Source organism: Grammomys surdaster, unplaced genomic scaffold (genome assembly GCF_004785775.1).
Source record: "Grammomys surdaster isolate TR1022 unplaced genomic scaffold, NIH_TR_1.0 126013, whole genome shotgun sequence".
Lineage (NCBI taxonomy): Eukaryota > Metazoa > Chordata > Mammalia > Rodentia > Muridae > Grammomys > Grammomys surdaster.
The window spans coordinates 2,781,909-2,794,817 of record NW_021620828.1 but is presented as its reverse complement, the minus strand read 5'-3'; the positions used below and the strand labels follow the sequence as shown (position 1 = coordinate 2,794,817).

General features: G+C 45.7%; 1 pseudogene; it reads left to right on the top strand.

Annotated features, from left to right (window-relative positions):
* Window positions 1-32: 32 nt before the first annotated feature.
* The window catches only part of LOC114609992, a 31,706-nt pseudogene continuing 18,829 nt past the window's right edge, over window positions 33-12,909 (top strand).

Below are 12,909 nucleotides of genomic sequence, written 5' to 3'. Positions count from 1 at the left end.
AGCAGAAGGACCCAGGCTGAGCTGTGGCCGGTATGGACCATGGCGTGGGGACGTTCTCTAGCCGGCATGCAGGGCTCTGTCCCAAGGTGGTTCTCTTTGATTTGACCTATAGTTCAGTAACCCGGCCCTACCCTCCACCCATCATCACCCTGACGTCAGCCGGCCCAGCTCACTTACCCAGGGCTGTAACATTAACCTGCTCCTGGGCCTGGCTGCCTCCCCAGACCCTCACCACCCTCTCCACTCCCCAGGGATTCTGAGAGCCACTGTCATTCCAACTATGAGGCAGGAATGAAGTTAGCAGAGAGCATCTCTGCGGGAGGGTGGAGCTGGCTGGGGGCCCAGGAAAGAGGGAGGCAGAGGCCACCTAGGACCCAAATTGGGCAGCAGCCCTTGGCCCCACTGCACTGGCTTCCTTAGAGGGCAAAGGGTAAAGAAAGATTGGGGGGGGGCGTGAGGGCAGGTGATGGATGGTGGCCTACAAGTGGCTCTCAAGACCTATTCATGGAAAGAGCTCATGGCTGAGCAGGGCTCATCTACCGGAACAGGGCATATTTTGTACTGAGCATAGAGGAGAGTGGCTGTCCAGAGAAACGAGGGCTGTGGAGACAGGGAGGGATAGGGTCGCCTTCTCCTGCTCACCCTTTCTGGCCATGGCTTTCATCCAGAGGTGACAGTGGTATCAGGCCATTCTCCTGCCTCAGTTCACCATTGGCTTCTAATTGATAGCATTCCCGACTTGACAGTTGCAAAAGTCAAGTCGCAGAGAAGTTATGTGGCTTGTTTGAATTACCATGGGCAGGCAGTGAGTGGCAGGGTTAGAGCTGGAGGATTCTGTACCGGTTCAAAAGCTGTTCGTGACATTGCTTGTAAACAGCTTTTCAATGACCACCACTCATTTTCCATATTATATAACCATTGAGTGATCATTTCAGCAAGACAAAATGTTCAAATTCATTGTGTGGTCCAGGAAGACCTTGATCCTCTAAATACCCAAACTCTATCTCCCCAGAACTTGTATTGCAGGAATGATTGAACAAGCCTGGTATTATGTGGTGCTGGGGATTGAATTTGGGACGTCACAAATGTAAATGAGCAGGCTATCAATTAAGCTGTATTACAGTTAGAAACTACTAAAAACATTTCTATAGTTACTCCTACATACAACTTCTCTTCTCATATAGTATTTAAAAAGAATGTGTGTATTATCTGAGGCTAAAAAATCATTTGAAAAGAATATAGAAAGGATCCTGGGCTGGTGAGATAGCTCAGTAGGAAATGGGGCTTGCAACCAAATCTCGAGGCTTGAGTTTGATCCCTGGGTCCCACATGGTAGAAGGAGAGGATTCTTGCAAGGTGTCGTCTGATCTACACATATGCACCATGGTACATGTGGGAGACCACACTACACACACACACACACACACCCCACTACACTAAATAAATATAAGCAATGAAATAGAATACTTATGAATGGTTATAGATATATAAGAAAGACTTACCTTTCACTCTGAGAGGGAAATAAATTAACACGGGTCACCTGAGGAGACAACTTGAGTTTAACATCTTGTTTCCTTGTCCTACAATCCAGTTGTGAATCTGCTGGTGGAACGCCAGCACAGAATTTGCAAGGTGTATGTCCTGGGGAGGGAACGGGGTAGAATGGTGCTAAGGAAGGTTTTGGACACGGTAGGTGGCAGCTGATCCCAGACCCTGTCCTGTGCAGGGAAGACCTGGATGCCATCTCCCTTGCATGCCACCTTACATGTTACCTCATCTGCATCAGACACTCTCACTGAAGGCTGCTGGACATGCTTCCTTCTGCTTGGGGATACCAATGTACCTCCCTGTGGTCCCGAGTCTCCTACTCAGGTCTGAGGCTAAGTCTCCAGTCCTTGGCTTCTATACATTTTCTGCCTCTGTCTTGTTCAGTCGTCTGATGCTTTGATTAGCATTTTTTTTTGAGTTCTGCCCTAGACATTTGTTCTTAGAGTCTTGAAGCCTTGTGAACATCGATGGAGTCTACCACATATTCCTTCACAGAAAAAAATAATTAAAGTATAGTTTTTGGAAGCACCCTTCTGCAGAATAGGGGGGTTTGAATAACCCAGAGATGGAAGAAGTTCACTTTGAACTCCTAGCTTGATTTCATAGATTAAGCTTTGATGTGTACAGGGACTGAGGCATGGTCTTACTGACTTTCAGCGTGCACTCTTATGTTAACCACACTCCCACCACCTTGGGAACTAGCATCCTGGTTGCTTGCCGGATGGTTCAGAGAGTGCTATGGTTTGCACACAGAATGGCCTCTAAAGCCTGTGATGTCCCTGGAGGATGGACGGATCTTTAAGAGATAGATAGGATCTGAGAGGGGGAAGTTATTGGCGTTGTGTTCTTGGAGGGGACATTGGGACGACAGTCTCTTCCTGCTTCCCCGCCATGCATCCTGGACACCACGAGGTGAACTTCTCCACTGTGGGTTCCCACCATATGAAGCACCACCAGCTGAGACCACCGAGACTGTGAGACAAATCCAAGCCTTCCTTCTTTGATGCAGAGCGACCCAGGTGTTTTGTCACTGTAACAGAATGCTGAGAAACGCACGGGAGTTACTTTGAAATTAACTTCCTATAATTAGTGAGGTACTCATTAGTGAGGACGAATCAGAATCCCAGGGGAAACTAAAGTATGGCAAGCTCCGTGCTGTCGCTCAGTGACACGAGAGCCCCTCCTTAGATCTACCCCACTCCCCATTCCTGTCTGTTCAGAGGTCTCAGTGGTAATGCCATTTTATAAAGCAGTGGGCTTTGCTAGAGGGATCTCAGAATTTAAATTCTAGTGGTACCTTTTATTGGCTGTGTGATCGTGGGTAGGTTTTGGATGTTTCTGAGCTTCATTTCTTCTCATCTGAAAAGTGAGATAATTACCTCATGTTTATTATTATTATTAATTATTATTATTACTGTTGTTGTTGTTGTGTGGCACATGCAAAGGAGCACTGCTGAGCAGTGTGGCTCTCAGCTGACCATTCTCCGAAGCACATTGAAAATCTCTCACCCAATTAAGGAAGGACAAACTCGAAGTGAGAAGGGCCATCTCTCATCTCAGGAGCTGGGAGTGACACATGGGCATCCAGTGCTTAACTGCTGCCCCCCGCGGCCCATGCAGTGATGACTGTTAACATATGCAGCGGCAGTCAGTCCAGATTCCTAAAATATTCTGAAAACCAGTAATAGCCTTGGTGTTGTCCCCTGTTAAATATAAAACTTAAGTAACTCATTCTATTAAAAAGCCTCAGTCGTACTTTTGTCTGGTGATGTGATGGGGCCCTGCTCTAAATGCACCTCCTGTGCCTGTCTCTATAGCAACCCCACTCTGCTCAGATAGCCACATAATTTTCCTTAAGGCTAATTAACCTGACAACTGCTGGGGCGGCTTGGTTTACCAGATTTGCACTTGACCCTTCACTCGGGGCTTAGGGACCCCTCTGGATACGAAGTGATAAAGAAAAGAGGAACAGGTGGAGGAGGCCTCTCCCGGACCCCTCTTTCACATACTTGCTCAGCAGCCTGTGGGGGCTGTCAATCACTCTTGCTTGATGAGCCAAGATTTAGTGGAAGTGAGCGGGAAAATGCCCATGCATATCTTCTTCTGGGAGTTGGAGCGGGGTAAACTACGGACGGCTCAGATTGAGAGCTGGGCTATACCAACCTGTCGTACCAGCTGCTCATGGAACTATCTCTGCTCAGGATGCTGGCTGCCCCCAAGATTCTGCTTTATTGCATAATATAGTTCAACAGTCCCTCTCCCCCACCCCCCACCCCCCACACACCAGGCGTGTCCAAGGGAAAGAGCAAGCAGGTCCTAAGAGCCATGCATGTTGATGGCCAAGGACTCAGCTTCTTTTGCTTCTCAAAGTCGACTCTGAAAAAAAAAAAAAAAAAGCAGCATTGCTTTTGTGAATGACAGCTTGGAGAATTCAGAAAACAAACCAGCAGTTTGTGCTCTCCGCATCCGTACCTTCCTTCTTGGACTCTGGGTTTGCTCTGCTTTGGCCTTGAGGTCCCCCTACCCCTGTCCCCTTTGCTCCTCCTTTCTGCTCAGAAGGGCACGAAAGCATGTGTTGTAGGTTGCTCACAGTCTGGGCAATATCGAGAGGTGAGGGTTGGGGAAGGACCCCTGTTTTAGGCCTGAGTAGAGGAGGGCACTTGGGGGCTCATGAAACTTGTGACAAGCGACTTCAAGAGAAGGATCTGTTGTCCTGTTCAATTCTGCTGTGCTGTTCAGCTTCCTAGCAGAACTCAACCAGCCTCGGGCCTCCAGCTTCCAGTCCTCGCCCACGTTTTCCAATTGCTGTTAGCAATTCGTGCGTGACACATTGCCTACTGCAGGTCACTCCCAAGGGATTTCTGGAGGTGCCAAGCAAGCCTCACATGTATGCCGAAGCATGACTGGTCTTGCTGGAACTGTCAAGGGGCATCTGCTTGGACCACACACCCAGGATCTGACTTCTGGCTCCATCCTTGAAGCCACGGAGGCACTGTGGTTACTTTGCGTCTCCTTTCTAGGAAAGTGAGCACAAATAGACTGTACTTCATGTTGTTCCTACAAAATGATGTATACAGTTGAATTCGACTTTCTGACCTCCTGCCCATCAAATGGCTAAGTCTCTTGATGGGCCCAACTCACTGGGGTGAGCTCTTTCCCTTTAGGATGACTTTTTACTCAACAGATCCCCCTCAGTCCCTAAACAAAGGGTCTCTGCTGAGAACAGTCTATCCTTGCACTGACACATGAGAATACTGATAGTCAACTGGAAACCCTGCTCTACCCCGAATCCCTGAACCTGGGGGTGTGCCAAGGAAGACCTGAGCGTTCCACTTTGTGGTGTAGCTGACCATAGTTTCCTCTGCCCCACCTCGGAAATCATTCGCTTGGGTTTGCATGCTGTGGGATGCGTTCCTTCAACCGGAGTCTCCATCTGGTTGTGTCTCTCAGGGTGATTGACATCCGGCTTCCCGGCTCTCGGATCTGATCTCTGCTGTCTTATTTTTCTCTTGCCTCTCTCGGTGCCCCCCTCCTCACTGTGCCCCAGTTAGAGTTGCCAGTGTGAGGGGGGTCATCTGGTGCTGTCGGAGGCAGTGCGTAGGGCCGACCGCCATGATGGCGCTCCTCAGCTGAATCTGCAGAGGGGCAGTGGAGTCAGATAACTCTCTGGAGCTTCACAACATAAAGGACCTTGGCTCTGCTCAGAGTTTGTGATTTCTCAGGTTTGCCTTTCGTGGTCATCGGCTAATAATACCCCATTCGTGCTGAGGCGGGCATGCCCCCTGCCAGCCGCCTCGAAGAGTTATGTAAAACCCTCAGCCCATAGTGGCAGGCTCCCCAGTGTGGCACAGAAGGCTCACATGCCCTGACCTCCCCTAGCCTCGCTGGCTCTCTCCCCTTCTCCCCTTCTCTGGAAACTTTTCCTTCATCCACCTCAAACGGCCTTCTCCTCTCAGGCACATTTTCCACTGTTCCTGCCTCATGGCTCTGCTCAAACTACCATCCTTTTGCTGGTGGATGGGGTCCAATCCCAAGAGACATCATAAGCATCACTTTCAGAAGCCATCTTTGCCATTCTCACACTTGTCTCTGGCTGCCTTGTGTCCTGGTCGCATTTCCCTTATTCCTATGGTTTGTGTACATCTCTGCGTTGTCCTTACCTGACTGACAGTAGTCATGTGACATACTCACTTTGCTAGTGAACCCCACAGGCAGACAAGGTATACTCACCTGTGGATATGCAAGACTGTGTCATCCCGCCACAAAGTATGGCTCATGAGCCATCAGTGTAACTAGTGGCTGGAAATCTTGAAGCCATGAATTTCTGTAGGTCTGTGATATCAAATACGGGCGAAGTCCTCTATATGAGAGAGATTGGAATTTTAGTGCTGGTGGGACACATTAATTTGAAAGGCACACTTTTGATAATGGCACTATTTGCATTTTGTCATTAAATATATGACGCTGGGGATGAAAAGAGTTGAGATAATTGAGAGTAGATGGTTCCGTTATTTCAGCAGATGGTGATTAATAACAGGGACCCACAGCTGGTCAACGCAGAGAATAAGAGATGGCGGAATGATTTGCTTTAAATGACACCTATATCACAGCCTGCCGCTCACCAGCCTCACTGACTGATCATTACAAACGGGGACGCTAAAACGTTGTAGGAGCCCGGGGTACGGACATGTGCGGTGAGATGGTATGACAGGGACATGACAGGGCCACTGCACACATCATTCCACAGCAGCAATGACCGCAGGCACAAGACGTGTACAAGATCAGGCCAACCTCAGTTCTGGTGTGTGTGTGTGTGGGGGGGGGATGGGCTCACAAAGTCTCACCCGTAGCTGAAGAGCTATTGGCAATTACTGGCTTCTAGGGGTGGGAGAATCCTTTTTCTTCAGAGATGTAGCCCCTGAGAGGCTTCCTCAGGTTTCAGTAGGTGGCCATACACCCATATAGTCAGGCAGCATTAAGTGGGTTCTGTGGGTTTGTGGGGTATCAAGAGAGCGAGGGCATGAAGTTGAGAGGAAAAAGTAGTAGGGTGAATCGGGGATGAACTGGGGGAAATAAGGAGTAGATAGTATCAAAATGCATATACGCATGTATGAAATTCCAATAAAATTCTCCATGGAGGGGTGATTGGAATGCTGGTGTTGGTGGGACACATTAGTTTGAAAAACTCACTTTCAATAATACTATTATTTGTATTTAGTTACCAATAATAGTTATATTAGGATGGAGAAGAGTCAGGAAAATGAAGAACAGGGCATTCATGAGACAGAAAGAGAGGAAGAACGTGGGAAACTGTAGAGTGGGCAACAGGACAGCTGACAGTGCAGAGAAAGAGAAGGGCGTGCCAGTGAAGGGAAGGGTCCCAGAGCTCCAGCCGCTCAACTCCACTGCAGAAGCCTTATCCCCAGAGTAAGCCAGGTAGCCTGTGCGGAAAAGTCCTATCTACCAGTTAACCCACCAGCTCATGAAAGCCTCAAATCACTGCTAAGATAGTGAGTCCTCTGGTGGGAGGGGCTAGCAGTGGGGGTCATTCCCCAGCTCAGCCGGCTATGGCTAGCAGCATGATGAAAGAAAACCTATTGTTTAAAAGTGATTTCATTTCAGAGCCCGAGCAAACAAAAAGAAAATCATAAGTCAGGGATCCGGAACTCAGCCCACCACAGCCCCAGGGTGACAGCCAGCCACAGGAAGCAGTTAGTATGAGCAGGATGGTCAGTAGCTCGCAAGCCAAAATGCGCAGGTGTCAGGAGACTCAGCCCAGGCAGAGAACTTTACAGAAGAAGGTAGATCTGCCCTCGGAGGCTAAGTCCTGACCTCATTCACTTGAGAATAAACTTGGAATCGGATAGCCTTGAACGTACGTGGTCAGCAGGCGAACCAACCTCCGGAACCACTTATCTGTCACAAGGCACTCTGAGAACTCTAAGCCCTCAGCAGACTTCTTGACACACATGATGTCAATCCTCCCAAAGGGGACTTTAATGCCCTGTGGGTTGTGAGAACACAGAGACACTCCACCTGTACAGGTCTCAGTACTCTGGTTGCTTCCTCAGTACTCTCAACATGTTTGAGAGACCAATCCCTCAGTCCGGATAGAACATTAGTCACCCTAAGGTGCATATCCTGGGAAATCTTACGAGGGTGGAAAAACCTACCCAGCCAACAGACTATAAAGTGTGCCAACAGAAGCCTCTGGTAAACAGAGCAGGGTTGTTACTCAAGTGCAGACAGCTCTGGAAGCTGTTTGACGTTTGTCCAGTACAGACTCAGCAACAGCAGAAAATGCAGGAAAGTCAGAAGCTTGCAGGTTTAACTGACACCTCTCTGCTCCCCACACCCCATCCACCTGGTAGGCTTCAATTTCAGAGGACTGAGAAACAAAGGCATCCCAACACCCCATCTTCCTCTCTCTCTCTCTCTCTCTCTCTCTCTCTCTCTCTCTCTCTCTCTCTCTCTCTCTGGTTTGGTTTTTCGAGATAGGGTTTCTCTGTGTAGCCCTGGCTGTCCTGGAACTCACTCTGTAGAGCAGGCTAGCCTCGAACTCTCGAACTCAGAAATCTGCCTGCCTCTGCTTCCCAAGTGCTGGGATTAAAGGCGTGTGCTACCACCACCCGGCTTATCTTTCTCTTTTTAACCACTTACATCTCCTCTTTATTTTTTTATTTTTTTTCTGGTTGGTTGGTTGGTTGGTTTTTGTTATACTCTTAACAGTACCAGATTTTCTCCTAGGTCTGGGAAGATGGCCTAATAGAAAAGTGCTTGCTGTCCAAGCACTTGGATCTGATTCAAAACAAAACAAAATGAAAAGCAAACAAACAAAAATCTTAACCCAACAAACCCACCAGGCATGGCAGTGTATAGCTGTCTGGGAAGATGAACAGACACAGGCAGATTCTGGGGGTCTGCTAACAAGAAAGTCTAACCAAATAGGTAAGCTCAGGTTCAGCAAGAGACCCTGTCTCAAAGCATGAGGTGGAGAGTGAGAAAGAAAACACCTGACAACCTGTGGCTTCTGCATGAGCACGTGTAGAAGGCATGTACACCTACATACACATGTTTGCCCACATACACCACACATATACATGTACACACAACAGTTTTTTTAATTTTTTTTTTATTTTGCTCTTCCCTCTTATTTTTTATAGCATTTTCTACTACGGTTTTTCTTTCTTACGCTGGTTCTTTGATAATTTCACACGTGTGTGTAATGCGCTGTGATTACTGTCTTCCAACTTTCTTTAACCTCCCTTCATTCTCATCAACAACTTTTCCTCCTTCTCTGTCCTTTTCTCAGGGTCGGGACTTTAGTTTTGTAATGTGACCTGTCTGGTTTAACCAGAGCCATCTATGTGACCCCTGGATTGGGACGACTGACCAAAGCATGATAGGGTACACAGTGGGAACACAATCGAAGGCAATGCTTGCCTCTTACCCTGTATCCTCCTACAGGAACTGGTTTCTCACCGAGGATAGGGATCCCTGTGCCCCTCCTCCAACCTAACCTGGCTGCTGATGGGCTCATCCCTGTACAGACCTCAGCAGGCATCCACAACAGCTGAGAGTTCATGATTGCAATGCTGCCCAGAGGATGGCACTTCAGTATTCCTCCTTGGTTTGTTCCTGCCTCCAGGTTTCTGTATTGAGCTCCTGCTATGCCTTCTCCTGATGATAGATTGTGATCTGGAAGTATAAACTTTACATTTTTCTCCCCAAGTGGCTTTTGGCCAGAATGTTTTTTTTTTTTTTCAAAGCAGTAGAATAAAAACCATAACACTATTTTGGCTGAAAAAGCTCAACCTCAAAAACAAGTGTGGGATAATTCCTTATGAGTTGTTGGCCCTGGAGATTGTATAAGCCCTTTTACAATGGCCTCCATGAGGGATGCCCCTGCCACACACTAGGCCTCAGTGATTTTCCTTAATTGCAGAGGGAGATTCCACAACCTCTTTCTTCTGTCCTTTACTCTAAAGCCGTAACCTTGTGGCTGTAACTACCAACTTCTGTTGTTTGCTGGGGATGGAACATGGCCCCTCATTCCATTACATCTTCTCCAGCTTTCTGTTTTTGTTGGTTTCCATCATTGCTTAAGCCTGGCTGTTCTAGAACTTGCTCTGCAGAATAACATTGAACTCAGAGATCTGCATGCCTCTGTCTTCTGAGTGCTAGTAGAGGCGTGTACCACCAGGCTTGGATCCAAGCTTTTCTTTAATTCCTTTTCATAACATGGAAGCTTAGCTGGATGGAATCTTACCTCAGGGTCACCACTCCCTTAATTCCATTTAGTATCTTTAATCTGTTTATCTACTTGAATACAGACTTTAGCTCCATAACACTTCCTGGTGCCCTTCTAATCCTTGTCCCATACATTTTGCATATTTCCTTGCTCAGCTTGCTCTGTTTCATCAAAATGCTCTTCATAAGAGTGAACCACAGAACAGCATCTATATTAACTAGGTTATTTTGAGATTTCCTGTGCCAATGCAATTAATCATTTTAGCCTCCAGCAGACTCTTTGGACAAGGGCAAAAAAGCAGCAACATTCTCACAAGATATTACAAGAATTCTCTCTAGGCAACACTCTAAAATTCTTCTCCTCTGAAACCTTTTGAGCCAAACTCCACTCCCCTACTCCACCCCAGTTCAAATCACCCTCCACACCATTGTCTTCCATGTTCATGGTAGGATGGTTCATTAAGTCCCACTTAAAGCATTCCACTACTTTTCTAATCCAGAGTCCCCAAAATCACATTCCTCCAAACAAAAGAATGGTCAGGTCTACCAAAGCAATACCCAAGCTCCTAGTATCAATTACTGTCTTAGTTAGGGTTTTACTGCTGTATAGAGACACTATAACCATGGCAATTCTTAGAAAATATTTAATTGGGGCTGGCTCACAGCTTCGTGGCCGTTTACAGGCAGACATGGTGCTGAAGAAGGAGCCAAGACTTCTACATCTTGATTAGCAGGAAGTAAGGAAGCTGCTTGAGTATATATGAAACCTCAAAGCCTGCCTCTGCAATGACACACTGTCTCCAACAAGACCACACCTCCTAATAGTGCTACTCCCTATGACCAAACATTCAAACACATATGGGGGGCATAGCTATTCAAACCACAACACTCTTCCTAACTACCCTCCTTGGGGCTCTCCCCACCCCCAGTGGCCTCTTTCTAGGTTTTTGGCCTCTCTAGGGATTCTAACTTGAACGCACAAAATTAGAGATTCAGAGCTAGGATCCACATATAAAGGAGAACATATGGCATTTAATTTTTATGCCTGGATGACATCACTCAGTATATTTTTTCTGGTTTTATCCATTTACCTGTACATTTGATAGTTTCCATTTTTCCTTGCAGTTGAATGAAATTCCACTGTGTATAGTTGCCATATTTTTTTTTTAGTAACCATCATTTGATGGACTTTAAGCTTATTTCCTATCTGCTATGAACAGAGTAGCAGTAAACATGAATGAGCAAGAATCTCAGATGTGGGATGAAAGTTCTTTGGGTATATGCCCAGGAGTGATACAACTGGGCTGTTAGAAAGTGTTCAGCATTATTTGCTACCAGGGAAAAATTGAGTTGCTTTTGATACTTGAAATTACTGCAGCCAGAATGGCTAAGATAAAAATAAAAAATAAAATAAAACAAAAAAGGAAGTGCTGGTGGTGGTGTTAGAAAAGAGAGACTCTCCTACATTGTTTGTGGTGGTGAAAACCGAAGAAGACACTATAAAAAGATTTATGACAATTTCTTTTTAAAAAATCTGTAAATAAAACTACCTATAGCCTACATATTCCATTATTGGCTTCATGGATGAGCTCGGAAGTGTTCCCTCTATTTCTATTTTGTAAAATAGTTTGAAGAGCATTGATTGTAGATTTTCTTTATAGGCAGAATTCTGTTATTAATCCATCTTTTTGTCTCTGTTTGTGAGGGGTAAAGTTTTTTGTTGTTGTTATTTCTTTAGTGTCCCTGCTTGTTACGGATCTGTTTAAATTATTTATGTTATCTTGGTTTAACCTTGGTTGGTCAGATGTATCTAAAAACTCAACCATTTAATCTTTCAAACTTAGTACAATATAGTTTTTTTAAAAAAAAATATGATCTCATTATATTCTTATAATTTTCTACATTTCTTTGATACATGTTACAATGTCTCCATTTATATCTAACTTATGAGGCTCTCTCTCTCTCTCTCTCTCTCTCTCTCTCTCTCTCTCTCTCCCTTTCTCTCTCTCTCTCTCTCTCTCTCTCTCTCTCTCTCTCTCAATCTGATACTTCTGCTAAGGATCTGTAGCTTTTATTTATCTTTTCAAAAACTTAACTCTTTGGTTCACTGATGCTTTGTGTTTTTAATTGTTTCCATTTCATTAATTTCCTCCCTGGTTTTTATTATTTCTTCCTGTCAACTGCTTTTGGTTTTGGTTTGTTTTTGTTTTCCATACTCTTTTGAGTTTCCAAAAGAAAGTTTTGAGGCCTTTCTGATTTTTTTTTTATTATTTTATGTGTATGAGTATTTTGCCTGTAGTTCCCATGGATGTCTGCAGAGGGTTCCTGAGACGCCTTACAACTGGAGTTACAGATGTTTGTGAGCTACCGCATGAGTGTTGGGAACTGAACTGAACCCAGGTTCTCTGAAGAACAGTCAGAGCTCTTAACCCCTGAGCCATCTCTCCAGACCTCTTTCTGTTTTATTTTTCTTTTTAATTAATTAATTTACATCCTGACCTCAGTTTCCCCTTCTTCCTGCCCCCCTCACCCCCTCCATTCCTCCTCTCTTTCTCTTCAGAAAAAATGGGAGGCCTCCCATGGATAGTAACCAACTTGGCATATCAAGTTGCAGTAAGACTAGGCACATCTTTTTTTTTTTTTATTGAGGCTAAACAAGGCAGCCCAGTTAGAAGAATGTTTCCCAAAGGCAGGCAACAGAGTCGTAGATAACCCTGCTCCTGCTTTAGGAGTCCCACATGAAGACCAAGCTACATAACTGTTACATACGTGCAGGGGGCCTAGCTCCGTCCCATGCATGCTCTCTTGTTGGTAGTTCAGTTTCTGTGAGCCCCTATGAACCTAGGTTAGTTGATTCAATAGGTTTTCTTTCTTTCTTCCTTCCTTCCTTCCTTCCTTTCTTTCTTTCTTTCTTTCTTTCTTTCTTTCTTTCTTTCTTTCTTTCTTTCTTTCTTTCTGTTTTTTTGGTTGTTTTTTTTTTTTGTTTTGTTTTTTCGAGACAAGGTTTCTCTGTGTAGCCCTGGCTGTCCTGGAACTCACTCTGTAGACCAGGCTAGCCTCAAACTCAGAAATCTGCCTGCCTCTGCCTCCCAAGTGCTGGGATTAAAGGCT